Here is a 19,096-nt window from a genome sequence, read left to right as displayed (position 1 = left end):
TGATGAGCCCAGATTCCGATAAATGGCTTGAGGCCATGAAATCTGAGATATGATCCATGTATGAGAACAAAGTATGGACTTTGGTTAACTTGCCCAATGATCGGCAAGCAATTGAGAATAAATGGATCTTCAAGAGGAAGACGGACGCTGATAGTAGTGTTACTATCTACAAAGCTAGAATTGTCGCAAAAAAAAGGTTTTCGACAAATTCAAGGTGTTGACTACGATGAGAGTTTCTCACTCGTATCTATGCTTAAGTCTGTTTGAATCATGTTAGCAATTGCCACATTTTATGAAATTTGGCAAATGGATAAACAAAACCGCATTCCTTAATGGATTTATTAAAGAAGAGTTGTATACGATGCAACTAGAAGGTTTTGTCGATCCTAAAGGTGTTAACAAAATATGCAAGCTCCAGCAATCCATCTATGGACTGGTACAAGCATCTCGGAGTTGGAATATACGCTTTGATGAGTTGATCAAAGCATATAGTTTTATACAGACTTGCGGTGAAGCCTGTATTTATAAGAAAGTGAGTGGGAGCACTACAACATTTCTGATAAGTATATGTGAATGACATATTGTTGATCGGAAATAATGTAGAATTATTCTGTAAAGCATAAAGGAGTGTTTAAAAGGAGTTTTTTCAAAGAAAGACTTCGGTGAAGATGCTTACACATTGAGCATCAAGATCTATATAGATAGATCAAGACGCTTGATAAATTTTTTTTCAATGAATACATACCTTGATAAATTTTTGAAATAGTTCAAAATGGAACAGTCAAAGAAGGAGTTCTTGCCTGTGTTGCAAGGTGTGAAGTTAAGTAAGACTCAAAGCCCGACCACGGCAGAAGATAGAAAAAGAATGAAAGTCATTCCCTATGCCTTGGCCATAGGTTCTATAAAGTATGTCATGCTGTGTACCAGATCTATTGTATACCCTGCACTGATTTGGCAAGGGAGTACAATAGTGATCTAGGAGTAGATCACTGGACAACGGTCAGAATTATCCTTAGTGAAATAAGGATATGTTTCTCGATTATGGACGTGACAAAAAGGTTCGTCGTAAAGGGTTACGTCGATGCAAGTTTTGACACAGATCTGGATGACCCTAAGTCTCGATCTAGATACATATTGAAAGTGGGAGCAATTAGCTAGAGTAGCTCCATGCAGAGCATTGTTGACATAAATATTTGCAAAATACTTACGGATCTGAATGTGACAGACCCGTTGACTAAGATTCTCTCACAAGCAAAACATGATCACACCTTAATACTCCTTGGGTGTTAATCAGATAGCGATGTGAACTAGATTACTGAATCTAGTAAACCCTTTGGGTGTAGATCACATATTGATGTGAACTATGGGTGTTAATCACAAGGTGATGTGAACTATTGCTGTTAAATCACATGGCGATGTGAACTAGATTATTGACTCTAGTGCAAGTGGGAGACTGAAGGAAATATGCCCTAGAGGCAATAATAAAGTTATTATATATTTCCTTATAATCATGATAAATGTTTATTATTCATGCTAGAATTGTATTAACCGGAAACATAATACATGTGTGAATACATAGACAAACAAAGTGTCACTAGTATGCCTCTACTTGACTAGCTCGTTAATCAAAGATGGTTATGTTTCCTAACCATGAACAATGAGTTGTTATTTGATTAACGAGGTCACATCATTAGTTGAATGATCTGATTGATATGACCCATTCCATTAGCTTAGCACATGATCGTTTAGTATGTTGCTCTTGCTTTCTTCATGACTTATACATGTTCCTATGACTATGAGATTATGCAACTCCCGTTTGCCGGAGGAACACTTTGGGTGCTACCAAACGTCACAACGTAACTGGGTGATTATAAAGGAGCATTACAGGTGTCTCCAAAAGTAGATGTTGGGTTGGCGTATTTCGAGATTAGGATTTGTCACTCCGATTGTCGGAGAGGTATCTCTGGGCCCTCTCAGTAATGCACATCACATAAGCCTTGCAAGCATTACAACTAATATGTTAGTTGTGAGATGATGTATTACGGAACGAGTAAAGAGACTTGCTGGTAACGAGATTGAACTAGGTATTGGATACCGACGATCGAATCTCGGACAAGTAACATACCGATGACAAACGGAACAACGTATGCTGTTATGCGGTTTGACCGATAAAGATCTTCGTAGAATATGTAGGAACCAATATGGGCATCCAGGTCCCGCTATTGGTTATTGACTAGAGATGTGTCTCAGTCATGTCTACATCGTTCTCGAACCGTAGGGTCCGCACGCTTAAGGTTTCGATGACACTTATATTATGAGTTTATGTATTTTGATGTACCGAAGGTTGTTCGGAGTCCCGGATATGATTACGGACATGACGAGGAGTCTCAAAATGATCGAGACATAAAGATTCCGGAAAGGTTCCGGAGAAGTTTGGAGCCCCGGAAGGTTACCGGAACCCCCCGGGAGGTATATGGGCCTTATTGGGCCCATGTAGGAGGAAGAGAGAAGGAGCAAGGGAAGGGGGCGCCCCCCCCCCCAAGCCCAATCCGAATTGGGGAAGGGGGTCGGCCCCCCCTTTCCTTTCTCCTTCCCCCTCTTCCTATTACTACTACTAGTACTACTTCCTAATACTAGTACTCTTTCCTTCCCCCTCCAAATAAGATAAGGAAAAGAGAGGGAAACCTACTTGGAGTAGGTTTCCCCCTCCTCATGGCGCGCCCCCCTAGGGCCGGCCACCTCCTCCCTCCCTCCTTTATATACGGGGGTAGGGGGCACCCTAGAACAGACAAGTTGATCATTGATCGTTCCTTAGCCGTGTGCGGTGCCCCCCTCCACGATATTACACCTCGGTCATATTGTAGCGGTGCTTAGGCGAAGCCCTGCAACAGGAGAACATCAAGATCGTCACCACGCCGTCGTGCTGACGGAACTCCCCCTCGGTGCCTCTGCTGGATCGGAGATCGAAGGTGCATCATCGAGCTGTACGCGTGTCAAGAACTCGGAGGTGCCGGAGTAACGGTACTTGGATCGGTTGAACCGGAGGACGTACGACTACTTCCTCTACGTTGCGTCAACGCTTCCGCTTCGGTCTACGAGGGTACGTAGACAACACTCTCCCCTTGTTGCTATATCATCACCATGATCTTGCGTGTGCGTAGGAAATTTTTTGAAATTACTACGTTCCCCAACAGTTGTTCTGTTAAAAGCCAAATCATTTCTGCAGTTCCAGATTGCCCATAACAACGCACATGCTCCTACGCGAATTTGTCTCGCTGTTTCGGACTCTATCCCAACAAGCAACGTTCCAAAGAACGACCCGACCGAATTCGGAGGAGTAATATTAAAAGCAATTTGCACCGAGCGCCACAGAACCCTCGCCAACGGGCAATCAAAGAAGAGGTGCTTGATAGTTTCATCAGGATCACAGAAACTACACCTAGTAGAGCCTGTCCAGTTGCACTTAACCAAATTATCTTTCATTAAGATAACTTGTTTATGTACAAACCACATAAACACTTTGATTTTTAGAGGAACCTTAACTTTCCAAACATGTATGGAACTAGGAATAACACTAGAATTGATGACATCAAGGTACATCGACTTGACTGTGAATTCCCCAGATGTAATAAGCTTCCAACACAACTGATCGGGCTGATGAGTAAGCTGAACCTCCATCAGTCTACTCACCAGATGAAGCCAAGCTTCCCACCGTTCTCCAACAAGCACCCTCCTAAACTGAATATTAAGGGGGTGGACTGCAAACTCGTTGCAACCAGAGCATCGCGTCGCTGCACAATACGATATAACGAGGGATACTGAAGTGCCAGTGGCGCTTCCCCCAGCCAAGTATCCTCCCAGAAGCGATTGTTATTACCATCACCAACAATAAACTTTGTTTTATTAAAGAAAGTAGCTTTGACTCTCATTAGCCCTTTCCAGAACGGCGAATCAGTCGGCCTGACTGTCACCTGCGACAAAGTCTTTGATTGCAGATACTTGTTACGCAGAATCTGTGCCCAAGTTGCTTCAGTCTCTACTGCTAACTTATATAGCCACTTACTGAGGAGGCATCTGTTCTTTACCTCAAGATTCTCAACACCAAGACCCCCTTGGTCTTTCGGTCGGCAGATGACGTCCCACTTGGCTAAACGGTACTTTCTCTTAAGCTCATCACTCTGCCAGAAGAAACGGGATCTATAGAAGTCCAGCCTTTTCCTGACTCCAACTGGTACTTCAAAAAAGGACAAAAGGAACATAGGCAGACTCGTGAGCACCGAATTAATGAGAATCAATCGGCCTCCATACGACATGAGTTTGCCCTTCCAGCAGCTCAGTTTCTTCTCAAACTGATCCTCAATACACTTACATTCACTGTTTGTCAACTTACGATGATGAATAGGGATACCCAGGTAAGTGAACGGAAGTGCTCCCAATTCGCAACCAAACAGCTGCTTATAAGCATCTTGTTCCTCTTTGGCTCTCCCAAAATAGAACAACTCACTCTTATGGAAGTTAATCTTCAGGCCGGTCAATTGCTCGAAAAGGCACAACACCAGCTTCATATTTCTCGCTTTTGCCAAGTCATGCTCCATAAAGATGATTGTATCATCAGCGTACTGCAGGATGGACACACCACCATCAACTAGATGAGGCACCAGGCCACCTACTTGGCCGACCTCCTTTGCCCTACCTATTAGGATTGCCAACATGGCAGCAACAATGTTGAATAGAATAGGAGACATTGGATCACCTTGTCTCAGGCCCTTGTGTGTCTGGAAATAATGACCTATATCGTCATTCACTTTAATTCCAACACTCCCTTTTTGCGTGAAGGATTCCACTTGTCGTCTCCAAGCTTCATCAAAACCCTTCATGCGGAGCGCCTGTTGAAGGAAAGGCCATTTGACTTTGTCGTACGCTTTCTCGAAATCCACCTTGAAAACAACGCCATCAAGTTTTTTCGTGTGGATCTCATGGAGCGTTTCATGCAGGACCACAACTCCTTCGAGGATGTTCCTGTCCGGCATGAAAGCTGAGTATGCGCAATCTGTGTGAGCCTATTCGTCCCGACCTTGGTAAAATTTTTGAAACTAACATTGAGAAGACAGATAGGCCGGAATTGCTCAATCCGCACAGCCTCTGTCTTCTTTGGAAGTAAGGTTATCGTTCCAAAATTCAGTTGAAAAAGATGAAGTTGGCCCGAGAATAAATCATTGAACAACTGCAAGAGATCTCCTTTAATAATATGCCAACACTTCTTATAGAACTCTGCCGGGAAACCATCCGGGCCAGGAGCCTTATTATTCTTCATCTGGGAAATGGCCTCAAATACCTCTTTCTCAGAAAAAGGAGCGACTAAAATATCATTCTCAACAGCCGTAAGTTGAGGCACATCCTCAATCCTAGACTCATCCAGCGACACACAGTTGTCCTCTGGAGGCCCAAACAGCTGCTTGTAAAACTCAGTAATATATTGCTTTAAGTTTTCCTGACCAAGAATCGTTCCCTCGTCTTGTTCAAGCTGAAAGATCCTCTTCTTTCTATGCTTACCATTGGCGATCAGGTGAAAAAAATTGTGTGTTCGCGTCCCCCTGGACGACTCTACTGACCTTAGCCTGAAGTGCCCACTTTAGTTCTTCCTCGCGACGGAGCTCTTTCAGCCTCATTTCCGCATCTAGTTTGGCATGAAGCTCCGAGGCTGGCAGTATCGTGGTTTCGGCCTTTACATCAAGGGACTGAATAAGCGTAAGGACCTGTTCCTTTTCAACCTTATAAATCCCACTGAGATGCTTAGCCCACCCACGTAGGAAACTTCTCAAATGCCTAATTTTATTCTGCCAGCGCTCGAGCGCAGACCAACCTCCTGCATCCTTAGCCCATTCTCTGGCTACGAGATCCAAGAAGCCTTCTCTCTCAAACCAAGCAAGCTCGAAAGAGAATACATTTTTATTTCCCAAGTGGGTGGCCTCCCCAGAGTCAAGGAATAAAGGCGTGTGAGGGAGTCCTAGATTAGGGGGTGTCCGGATGGCCGGACTATGACCTTTGGCCGGACTCCCGGACTATGAAGATACAAGATTGAAGACTTTGTCCCGTGTCCGGATGGTACTTTCCTTGGCGTGGAAGGCAAGCTTGGCAATACGATATGCAGATCTCCTCCCATTGTAACCGACTCTGTGTAACCCTAGCCCTCTCCGGTGTCTATATAAACCGGAGAGTTTTAGTCCGTAGGACGAACAACAATCATACCATAGGCTAGCTTCTAGGGTTTAGCCTCTCTGATCTCGTGGTAGATCAACTCTTGTACTACCCATATCATCAATATTAATCAAGCAGGAGTAGGGTTTTACCTCCACCCAGAGGGCCCGAACCTGGGTAAAAACTGTTGGAAATATGCCCTAGAGGCAATAATAAAAGTGTTATTATTATATTTCTTTGTTCATGATAATAGTCTTTTATTCATGCTATAACTGTATTATCCGGAAATCGTAATACACGTGTGAATACATAGACCACAATATGTCCCTAGTGAGCCTCTAGTTGACTAGCTCGTTGTGATCAACAGATAGTCATGGTTTCCTGGCTATGGACATTGGATGTCGTTGATAACGGGATCACATCATTAGGAGAATCATGTGATGGACAAGACCCAATCCTAAGCCTAGCACAAAAGATCGTGTAGTTCATTTGCTAGAGCTTTGCCAATGTCAAGTATCTCTTCCTTCGACCATGAGAGCGTGTAACTCCTGGATACCGTAGGAGTGCTTTGGGTGTATCAAACGTCACAACGTAACTGGGTGACTATAAAGGTGCACTACAGGTATCTCCGAAAGTATCTATTGTTTTATGCGGATCGAGACTGGGATTTGTCACTCCGTGTAAACGGAGAGGTATCTCTGGGCCCACTCGGTAGGACATCATCATATGCGCAATGTGACCAAAGAGTTGATCACGGGATGATGTGTTACGGAACGAGTAAAGTGACTTTCCGGTAACGAGATTGAACAAGGTATTGGATACCGATGATCGAATCTCGGGCAAGTAACATACCGATAGACAAAGGGAATTGAATACGGGATTGATTAAGTCCTTGACATCGTGGTTCATCCGATGAGATCATCGTGGAACATGTGGGAGCCATCATGGGTATCCAGATCCCGCTGTTGGTTATTGACCGGAGAATGTCTCGGTCATGTCTGCATGTCTCCCGAACCCGTAGGGTCTACACACTTAAGGTTCGATGACGCTAGGGTTATAAAGGAAGCATGTATGTGGTTACCGAATGTTGTTCGGAGTCACGGATGAGATCCCGGACGTCACGAGGAGTTCCGGAATGGTCCGGAGGTAAAGATTTATATATGGGAAGTCCTGTTTTGGTCACCGGAAAAGTTTCGGGTTTTATTGGTAACGTACCGGGACCACCGGGAGGGTCTCGGGGGTCCACCAAGTGGGGCCACCGGCCCCGGAGGCTTGCTTGGGCCTAGAGTGGAAAGGTACCAGCCCCAGAGTGGGCTGGTGCGCCTCCCACCCTTGCCCAAGGCGCAGCTAGGAGGGGAGAGGGGAAACCCTAGGGCAGATGGGCCCTAAGGCCCATGCTCCCTGTGCCTCCCTCTCCTCCCCCTCCTGGCCGCCGCCCCCTTTGCCATCTAGGGCTGGCCGCACCCCTTGGGGGTGGGAAACCCTAGAGGGGGGCGCAGCCCCCTCTCCCCCTATAAATAGTGAGGCATAGGGCTGCCCATAACACGCGATTCGATCTCTCGTTGGTGCAGCCCTGCGTCTCTTCCTCCTCCTCCTCTCCCATGGTGCTTGGCGAAGCCCTGCGGGATTGCCACGCTCCTCCACCACCACCACGCCGTTGTGCTGATGTTGGATGGAGTCTTCCTCAACCTCTCCCTCTGTCCTTGCTGGATCAAGGCGTGGGAGACGTCACCGGGCTGTACGTGTGTTGAACGCGGAGGTGCCGTGCGTTCGGCACTTGATCATCGGTGATTTGAATCACGACGAGTACGACTCCATCAACCCCGTTCACTTGAACGCTTCCGCTTAGCGATCTACAAGGGTATGTAGATGCACTCTCCTTCCCCTCATTGCTGGTTTCTCCATAGATAGATCTTGGTGACACGTAGGAAAATTTTGAATTTCTGCTACGTTCCCCAACAGTGGCATCATGAGCTAGGTCTATTGCGTAGATTATTTGCACGAGTAGAACACAAAGTAGTTGTGGGTGCTGATGTTGTTCAATATGCTTACCGTTACTAGTCCAATCTTGTTTTGACGGTATTGTGGGATGAAGCGGCACGGACCGACCTTACACGTACTCTTACGTGAGACAGGTTCCACCGATTGACATGCACTTGGTGCATAAGGTGGCTAGCGGGTGCCAGTCTCTCCCACTTTATTCGGAACGGATTCGATGAAAAGGGTCCTTATGAAGGGTAAATAGGAATTGGCATATCACGTTGTGGTTTTGCGTAGGTAAGAAACGTTCTTGCTAGAAACCCATAGCAGCCACGTAAAACATGCAAACAACAATTAGAGGACGTCTAACTTGTTTTTGCAGGGTATGCTATGTGATGTGATATGGCCAAGAAGAATGTGATGAATGATATGTGATGTATGAGATTGATCATGTTCTTGTAATAGGAATCACGACTTGCATGTCGATGAGTATGACAACCGGCAGGAGCCATAGGAGTTGTCTTTATTTATTGTATGACATGTGTGTCATTTAACAACGCCATGTAAATTACTTTACTTTATTGCTAAACGCGTTAGCCATAGAAGTAGAAGTAGTCGTTGGCGTGACAACTTCATGAAGACACGATGATGGAGATCATGATGATGGAGATCATGGTGTCATGCCGGTGACGATGATGATCATGGAGCCCCGAAGATGAAGATCAAAAGGAGCAAAATGATATTGGCCATATCATGTCACTATTTGATTGCATGTGATGTTCATCATGTTTATGCATCTTGTTTACTTAGGACGACGGTAGTAAATAAGATGATCCCTTACAAAAATTTCAAGAAGTGTTCTCCCCTAACTGTGCACCGTTGCTACAGTTCGTCGCTTCTAAGCACCACGTGATGATCGGGTGTGATGGATTCTTACGTTCACATACAACGGGTGTAAGACAGTTTTACACAGCGAAAACACTTAGGGTTAACTTGACGAGCCTAGCATGTACAGACATGGCCTCGGAACACGGAGACCGAAAGGTCGAGCATGAGTCGTATAGTAGATACGATCAACATGAAGATGTTCACCGATGATGACTAGTCCGTCTCACGTGATGATCGGACACGGCCTAGTTTGACTCGGATCATGTGATCACTTAGATGACCAGACGGATGTCTATCTAAGTGGGAGTTCATAAGATGAACTTAATTATCCTGAACATAGTCAAAAGGTTTTTGCAAATTATGTCGTAGCTCGCGCTTTAGTTCTACTGTTTTAGATATGTTCCTAGAGAAAATATAGTTGAAAGTTGAAAGTAGCGATTATGCAGACAGTAGAAAGCTTATGTCCTTAATGCACTTCTCAGTGTGCTGAACCCCAAACGTCATTTGTGGATGTTGCGAACATCGGACATACACGTCTTGATAACTACGTGATAGTTCAGTTAAACGGTTTAGAGTTGAGGCACGAAAGACGTTTTCAAAATGTCGCGGAACATATGAGATGCTTCGAGGGCTGAAATTAGGATTTTAGGCTCGTGCCCACGTCAAGAGGTATAAGACCTCCGACGATTTTCTTAGCCTACAAACTAAGGGAGAAAAGCTCAATCGTTGAGCTTGTGCTCAGATTGTCTGAGTGCAACAATCACTTGAATCGAGTGGGAGTTGATCTTCCAGATGAGATAGTGATGTTTCTCCAAAGTCATTACCACCAAGCTGCTAGAGCTTTGTGATGAACTATAACAAATCAGGGATAGATATGATGATCCTTGAGATATTTGTGATGTTTGACACCGCGAAAGTAGAAATCAAGAAGGAGCATCAATTGTTGATGGTTGGTGAAACCACTAGTTTCAAGAAGGGCAAGGGCAAGAAGGGATGCTTCATGAAACGGCAAATCAGCTGCTGCACCAGTGAAGAAACCCGAGGTTGAACCCAAACCCGAGACTAAGTGCTTCTGTGATAAGGGGAACAACCACTGGAGCAGAATTACCCTAGATACTTGGTAGATGAGAAGGCTGGCAAAGTCGATAGAAGTATATTGGATATACATTATGTTAATGTGTACTTTACTAGTACTCCTAGTAGCACCAGGGTATCAAGATACCGGTTCAGTTGCTAAGTGTTAGTAACTCGAAATAAAAGGCTACGGAATAAATGGAGACTAGCTAAAGGTGAGCTGACGATATATGTTTGATGTGATCAAACATCGCACGCTCCCTCTACCATCAAGATTAGTATTAAACCTGAATGGTTTATTGAATCTCGATCGTAGTGATACACATTTTCATGCCAAAAGATATAAGATAGTAATGATAGTACCACTTACTTGTGGCACTGCCATGTAAGTCATATTGGTATAAAACACATGAAGAAGCTCCATGTTGATGGATCTTTGGACTCACTCGTTTTGAAAAGTTTGAGACATGCGAACCATGTCTATTGGTGTATATGCATGAAGAAACTCCATGCAAATGGACCGTTTGGACTCACTTGATTTTGAATCACTTGAGATATGCAAATCATACCACATGGGCAAGATGACTGAAAAAGCCTCGTTTTCAGTAAGATGGAACAAGATAGCAACTTGTTGGAAGTAACACATTTTGATGTGTCCAATCCAATGAGTGCTGAGGCATGCAGTGAATATCGTTATGATCTTACTTCACAGATGATTCGAGTAGATGTTGAGAATATTTACTTGATGAAACACAAGTCTAAATTATTGAATGGTTCAAGTAATTTCAGAGTGAAGTAGAAGATCATTGTGACAAGAGGATAAAATGTCTATGATATGATCATAGAGATGAATATCTGAGTTACGAGTTCTGGCACACAATTAAGACATTGTGGAAATTGTTTTGCAATTAATACCGCCTGGAACACCATAGTGTGATGGTGTGTCCGAACATCATAGTTGCACCCTATTGGATATGGTGCGTACCATGATGTCTCTTATCAAATTACCACTATTGTCCATGGGTTAGGCATTAGAGACAACCACATTCACTTTAAATAGGGCACCACGTAATTCCGTTGAGATGACACCGTATGAATTATGGTTTAGAGAAACCTAAGTTGTCGTTTCTTAAAAGTTTGGGGCTGCGACGCTTATGTGAAAAAGTTTCAGGTTGATAAGCTCGAACCCAAAGCGGATAAAATGCATCTTCATAGGACACCCAAAACAGTTGGGTATACCTCCTGTCTCAGATCCGAAAGCAATAAGGGATTGTTTCTAGAATCAGGTCCTTTCTCGAGGAAAAGTTTCTCTCGAAAGAATTGAGTGGGAGGATGGTGGAAACTTGATGAGGTTATTGAACCGTCTCTTCAACTAGTGTGTGGCAGGGCACAGGAAGTTGTTCATGTGGCACCTACACCAATTGAAGTGGAAGCTTATGATATTGATCATGAAACTTCGGATCAAGTCACTACCAAACCTCGTGGGATGACAAGGATACGTACTACTTCAGAGTGGTACGTAATCCTGTCTTGGAAGTCATGTTGCTGGACAACAATGAACCTACGAGCTATAGAGAAGCGATGGTGGGCCCGGATTCCGATAAATGGCTCGAGGCCATAAAATCCGAGAACGGATCCATGACTTTGGAAGAAATACTTGATAGTCGTAAGGCCATTGGGTACGGATGGATTTTAAAAGGAAGACAGACAATGGTGGTAAGAATTACCATTAAGAAAGCTCGACTTGTCGTTAAGATGTTTTCCGACAAGTTCAAGGAGTTGATTACGGTGAGGTTTTCTCACTCGTAGCGATGCTAAGAGTCTGTTGGAATTGGATTAGCGGTTACTGCATTATTTATGAAATCTTGCAGATAGGATGTCAAAACATTGTTTCCTCGACAATTTTCTTGAGGAAAGGTTGTATGTGATACAACCGGAAGGTTTTGTCAATCCCGAAAGATGCTAATAAGTATGCAAAGCTCTAGCAATCCTTCTAAGGACTGGAGTGAGCATCTCGGAGTTGGAATGTATGCTTTGATGATGATCAAAGATTTTGGGTTTTGTACAAACTTTATGAGAAACTTGTATTTCCAAAGAAGTGAGTGGGAGCACTATAGAATTTCTGATGAGTGTATGTTGTTGACATATTGATGATCAGAAATGATGTAGAATATCTGGAAAGCATATAGGGTTATTTGAAAGATGTTTTTCAATGGAAAGCCTGGATTAAGCTACTTGAACATTGAGCATCAAGATCTATAAGGATAGATCAAAATGCTTAATAATACTTTCAAATGAGCACATACCTTGACATGATCTTGAAGGTGTTCAAGATGGACCAGTCAAAGAAGGAGTTCTTGCCTGAGTTGTAAGGTACGAAGTTAAGACTTAAAGCTCGACCACGGCAGAATAGAGAGAAAGGACGAAGGTCGTCCCCTATGCTTAATACGTAGGCTCTTCAGTATGCTATGCTGTGTACCGCACCTGAAGTGTGCCTTGCCATGAGTCAGTCAAGGGGTACAAGAGTGATCCAAGAATGGCTCACAGGACAGTGGTCAAAGTTATCCTTAGTAACTAGTGGACTAAGGAATTTTCTCGATTATGGAGGTGGTAAAAGAGTTCGTCGTAAAGGGTTATGTCGATGCAAGCTTGACACCTATCCGGATAGCTCTGAGTAGAGAGACCAGATACATATAATGGAGCAATAATTTAGAATAGCTCCAAGTAGAACAGTTATTTGGAATAGCTCCAAATAGAGCGTGTTAGCTGCATCTAGGAGATGACATAGAGATTTGTAAAGCACACACGGATCTGAAAGGTTCAGACCCGTTGACTAAAACCTCTCTCACAAGCAACATGATCAAACATAAAACTCATTGAGTGTTAATCACATAGTGATGTGAACTAGACTACTGACTCTAGTAAACTCTTGGGTATTAGTCACATGGCGATGTGACCTGTGAGTGTTAATCACATGGCGATGTGAACTGGATTATTGACTCTAGTGCAAGTGGGAGACTGTTGGAAATATGCCCTAGAGGCAATAATAAAAGTGTTATTATTATATTTCTTTGTTCATGATAATAGTCTTTTATTCATGCTATAACTGTATTATCCGGAAATCGTAATACACGTGTGAATACATAGACCATAATATGTCCCTAGTGAGCCTCTAGTTGACTAGCTCGTTGTGATCAACAGATAGTCATGGTTTCCTGGCTATGGACATTGGATGTCGTTGATAACGGGATCACATCATTAGGAGAATGATGTGATGGACAAGACCCAATCCTAAGCCTAGCACAAAAGATCGTGTAGTTCATTTGCTAGAGCTTTGCCAATGTCAAGTATCTCTTCCTTCGACCATGAGAGCGTGTAACTCCTGGATACCGTAGGAGTGCTTTGGGTGTATCAAACGTCACAACGTAACTGGGTGACTATAAAGGTGCACTACAGGTATCTCCGAAAGTATCTATTGTTTTATGCGGATCGAGACTGGGATTTGTCACTCCGTGTAAACAGAGAGGTATCTCTGGGCCCACTCGGTAGGACATCATCATATGCGCAATGTGACCAAAGAGTTGATCACGGGATGATGTGTTACGGAACGAGTAAAGTGACTTGCCGGTAACGAGATTGAACAAGGTATTGGGTACCGACGATCGAATCTCGGGCAAGTAACATACCGATAGACAAAGGGAATTGAATACGGGATTGATTAAGTCCTTGACATCGTGGTTCATCCGATGAGATCATCGTGGAACATGTGGGAGCCATCATGGGTATCCAGATCCCGCTGTTGGTTATTGACCGGAGAACGTCTCGGTCATGTCTGCATGTCTCCCGAACCCGTAGGGTCTACACACTTAAGGTTCGATGACGCTAGGGTTATAAAGGAAGCATGTATGTGGTTACCGAATGTTGTTCGGAGTCCCGGATGAGATCCCGGACGTCACGAGGAGTTCCGGAATGGTCCGGAGGTAAAGATTTATATATGGGAAGTCCTGTTTTGGTCACCGGAAAAGTTTCGGGTTTTATCGGTAACGTACCGGGACCACCGGGAGGGTCCCGGGGGTCCACCAAGTGGGGCCACCGGCCCCGGAGGCTTGCTTGGACCTAGAGTGGAAAGGTACCAGCCCCAGAGTGGGCTGGTGCGCCTCCCACCCTTGCCCAAGGCGCAGCTAGGAGGGGAGAGGGGAAACCCTAGGGCAGATGGGCCCTAAGGCCCATGCTCCCTGCGCCTCCCTCTCCTCCCCCTCCTGGCCGCCGCCCCCTTTGCCATCTAGGGCTGGCCGCACCCCTTGGGGGTGGGAAACCCTAGAGGGAGCGCAGCCCCCTCTCCCCCTATAAATAGTGAGGCATAGGGCTGCCCATAACACGCGATTCGATCTCTCGTTGGTGCAGCCCTGCGTCTCTTCCTCCTCCTCCTCTCCCATGGTGCTTGGCGAAGCCCTGCGGGATTGCCACGCTCCTCCACCACCACCACGCCGTTGTGCTGCTGTTGGATGGAGTCTTCCTCAACCTCTCCCTCTCTCCTTGCTGGATCAAGGCGTGGGAGACGTCACTGGGCTGTCCGTGTGTTGAACGTGGAGGTGCCGTGCGTTCGGCACTTGATCATCGGTGATTTGAATCACGACGAGTACGACTCCATCAACCCCGTTCTCTTGAACGCTTCCGCTTAGCGATCTACAAGGGTATGTAGATGCACTCTCCTTCCCCTCGTTGCTGGTTTCTCCATAGATAGATCTTGGTGACACGTAGGAAAATTTTGAATTTCTGCTACGTTCCCCAACAAAAACATCGTGTCCCTTGTCTCCTGTTACCATCCGCCTAGACGCACAGTTCGGGACCCTCTACCTGAGATCCGCCAGTTTTGACACCGACATTGGTGCTTTCATTGAGAGTTCCTCTGTGTCGTGACCGACAGGAAGGATGCCGCACCCCGTCTTTAAAGATGGCGTTGTTGCTAAAGGAGCTTTGGCTGTCGGCCAAACTCTCCGGCTAGGCAGTTTTTTGATGACCGCCTGTTCGACCGCCGCGCCGGCGATGACCTCTCGGGTCATCGAAAGCAATCTCCAGATCAGCTTGGAACTCGCCGAGCAGTTAGATCCGATGGAGCTCTCTTCGATAAACGAGCTCTTGGATCGCATCGCCGCCCTGGGAGTCGCTACAGATTACGGCCAGATTGGGCTTAAACCCGATCAGAGAGAGATCGGCTCTCCCCGAGTCACCCACCACATTGAAGTGGTGGAAGAACAATGCGGTGAATCCTCACCCATCCTAAGGACCAGATGTGTCCGGATTCCCGACCCCTCCAAGCTGGACATCCGCGGAGGGGAGGACGTCGCCCAAGCCCTGAACCTAAAGTCAGGCAGCAGTCCTGATTCATTGAATAACGTCCAAGAAAACAAGCTTCCTAATTCGGAATTTTCTTTGCCCCTGAGTCTTAGATCGGGCGAGGTTCCGGATTTAAATCCACCCGCCCACCCAAATATAAGGGATCTATCCCAAATACGGCAAGAGCCCGGGGAAACAGTACATCACTACTGGGCTAGATTCCTCCTGGTTATGAACAGGATAAAGGACTGCCGTGAGAAGGACGCAATTTCATTCTTTTGTAACAACTGCACGGACATCGGAATCCTCAACGCCATAAGTCGCCGCTAAATTACATGCTTCACCGACTTGACATCCATAGTACGAAAGTACTGTGCGACAGAAAGCGTTCGGAAAACCGAAACTAAATTCTGGGACAATCCGGCCCTGAATACAATCCCAGTCTGAAACAAAAGGGCGCATTATCGCTAGGCACCTGAGCCAAACAGCAAAAAATAAAAAACCCTTTATAGGGTATGGGACCGTACTGGAGGGATGGCTCAATGGACCCTGTAAAATTCATAGTTCAGGGGAAGTCACACCAACTCACAGCCTTAGAGCATGTTCGATACTCCGGCAGGTGGCCAGAAGTGGTGAGGAGCTTCTAACTCCATAATCCGCAGAGCACCACCCCAGAAATGCCAGTACGGTGTCAACAGTCTTCGATACTTTCGCATCAAACAATGCGAGGAAACGAACGCTCTGCAGCCTTACCGAAGTCTACCAAGTAGCAACAATAAACCCATGGAGTGACATGACTATTACCTTTAATGCCAGTGACGAACCTAAATTCCGGATAGCCCGAGCACCAGCTGCACTGGTCCTCAGTCCGATAGTGGACGGCTTCCAGCTTACAAAGGTACTCATGGATGGTGGCAGTGGATTGAACCTCATCTATGAGGAAACACTGCGAAAAATGGAAATAGACTGGAGCCGCATTGAGCGAAGCAACACAACCTTTAGAGGAATAATCCCCAGCCAGGAAGCATGTTGTTCAGGGAAAATCACACTAGACGTGGTGTTCGGCACGCCGGATAATTACAGATCCGAGGAGGTCACATTTCAAGTGGCCCTGTTCAGCAGCGGATACCACGCTCTGTTAGGGCGAGAAGCATTCACAATTTTTCAAGCTATACCCCATTACGGGTACATGAAGCTCAAAATGCTCGGACCCAACGGAATCATCACTCTTGCTAGTGATCCGGATACAGCGCTCCGCGCCGAAAACAAGACAGCCGCACTGGCCCTCGAGGCATTATCCGAAGCCCTGGCGGCCGAGGAACTAACTGTGTTGCGCTCCACGGTGGACAGGGACGATGTGATACTCGGCAAAAGATCCAAGTCCACCTCTTTCAAGCTGGCAGAAGAAATAGTCAAGTTCCAAGTCCATCCAACGGACACTACAAAAACGGCCTCCATCGGAGCACAACTAAAACCTGATGTAGACGCCGCACTCAGAGAATTCCTATGAGAAAATTGGGACATTTTCGCCTGGCATCCTTCAGACATGCCAGGAATCCCACGCAGGCTGGCCGAGCACAGCCTGAACATCCTAAAAGGGTTCAAGCCCGTTAAGTAGACTCTTCGGCGTTTCTCCGAACCCAAGATACAAGCCATGGGAGAGAAGCTAGCAAAACTACTGGAAGCCGGATTCATCAGAGATATAAAACATCCGGACTGGCTAGCAAACCTAGTGATGGTACCAAAGAAGGACAAATCCTGGCGCCTATGCATCAATTTCAAAGACCTAAATAAGGCCTGCCCAAAGGATCCCTTCCCCCTCCCCCGCATTGATCAAATCATCGATGCCACCACAGGACATGATTCATTGTGTTTCCTCGATGCATACTCTGGCTACCAACAAATCAAGATGGCAGAGTCAGACCAAGTCGCAACGGCATTCATCACCCCATACGGCCCATTCTGCTTCAACACGATGCCCTTCGGGCTCAAAAACGCCGGCGCGACATATCAGCGCATGATTCAGACATGTCTGGCCAACCAGATCGGCAAAACAGTTGAAGCGTATGTAGATGACATGGTCATCAAATCCAAGCATGTCAAAACTCTAGTAGACGACTTGACGCTCACATTCGACAATCTCCGAGCATATGACATTAAGCTCAACCCAGAAAAATGCATTTTCGGCGTACCAGCCGGAAAGCTCTTGGGCTTCATCGTATCCGGTAGAGGAATTGAGGCAAACCCAGTCAAGATCCGAGCTCTGTCACAATTGGATATCCCAAAAGACCTCAAGCAAATACAAAAATTGACTGGATGCGTGGCGGCTCTAAGCCGCTTTATCTCCCGCTTAGGAGAAAAGGCATTACCCCTTTATCGCCTCATGCGGCGCACCGAACACTTCGAGTGGACGGATGCCGCCACGGCCGGACTCGAAGAAATCAAAGCCATACTGGCAACAAATCCGGTCCTGGCCGCGCCCAACACGGGCGAACCAATGCTATTATACATCGCGGCAACCCATCAAGTTGTAAGCGCGGTGCTCGTTGTCGAACGAGAAACGGATGGACACAAGTTCCCTCTCCAGAAACCAGTTTACTACGTGTCCACTGTCCTAACTCCATGCAAGTCACGGTACCTGCATTACCAAAAGATAACATACGCGGTGTTCATGGCATCCCGGAAGCTGCGGCACTATTTCCAAGAGTGTTCGATAACAGTAGCCTCCGAAGTACCTCTTAATGACATTATAAACAACCGCGACGCAACGGGCCGGATTGCCAAATGGGCCATTGAGCTCCTCCCGTTCGACATAACTTACAAGCCACGGCAAGCTATTAAGTCACAGGTTTTGGCTGACTTCATCACCGAATGGACTGAAGCCGAGCTCCCTAAAGAGTACGACGCATATTCCAACTGGATCATGCACTTCGATGGCTCCAAAATGTTGGCTGGCCTGGGGGCTGGTGTCGTTCTGACGTCCCCAACCGGAGATACAGTCCAATATGTACTTCAGATAATTTACACGGACTCCTACAATGCAGTCGAATACGAGGCCCTTCTACATGGTCTCCGGTAGCAGTCTCCATGGGTATTCAGCGCCTAGAGGTCCGCGGGGATTCAAACCTCGCGATATCCCAAATAAATGGAGACTTTGATGCCAAGGATCCAAAAATGGCAGCTTATCGCAACGCCGTCTTAAAGATGTCAGCTCGGTTTGAGGGGCTCGAATTTCACCATATAGCCCGGGAGAACAACCAGCCAGCAGACGTGTTGGCACGCATTAGCGCAAAGCGTGATGCCGTACCTCCCAACATCTTCCTAGAGAAGCTTTTCAAGCCATCCGTATCATGGGAGGGAGAGTTCAGAAACAACAGCCCGGACACAACCACACTACCCCTCACCGAACATTCTGACACAGTTGGTGGCTCCGCCAACGAAACAACACCATCAGCCCACACAATAATGGCAGTCATTGCCCCGTGGACAGAACCATTCCTAGCCTTCCTAACTAGGCAGGAACTTCCCGAGGACCAAAACGAGGCCCGCTGCATAGTGCGCGATCTAAAGCCTACAAAGTCCACGAGGGAGAGCTTTATAAGAAAAGCACAACCGGAGT

The sequence above is a fragment of the Triticum dicoccoides genome, chromosome 1B (genome assembly GCF_002162155.2).
Source record: "Triticum dicoccoides isolate Atlit2015 ecotype Zavitan chromosome 1B, WEW_v2.0, whole genome shotgun sequence".
Lineage (NCBI taxonomy): Eukaryota > Viridiplantae > Streptophyta > Magnoliopsida > Poales > Poaceae > Triticum > Triticum dicoccoides.
Note: the sequence above shows the minus strand (reverse complement) of the source record.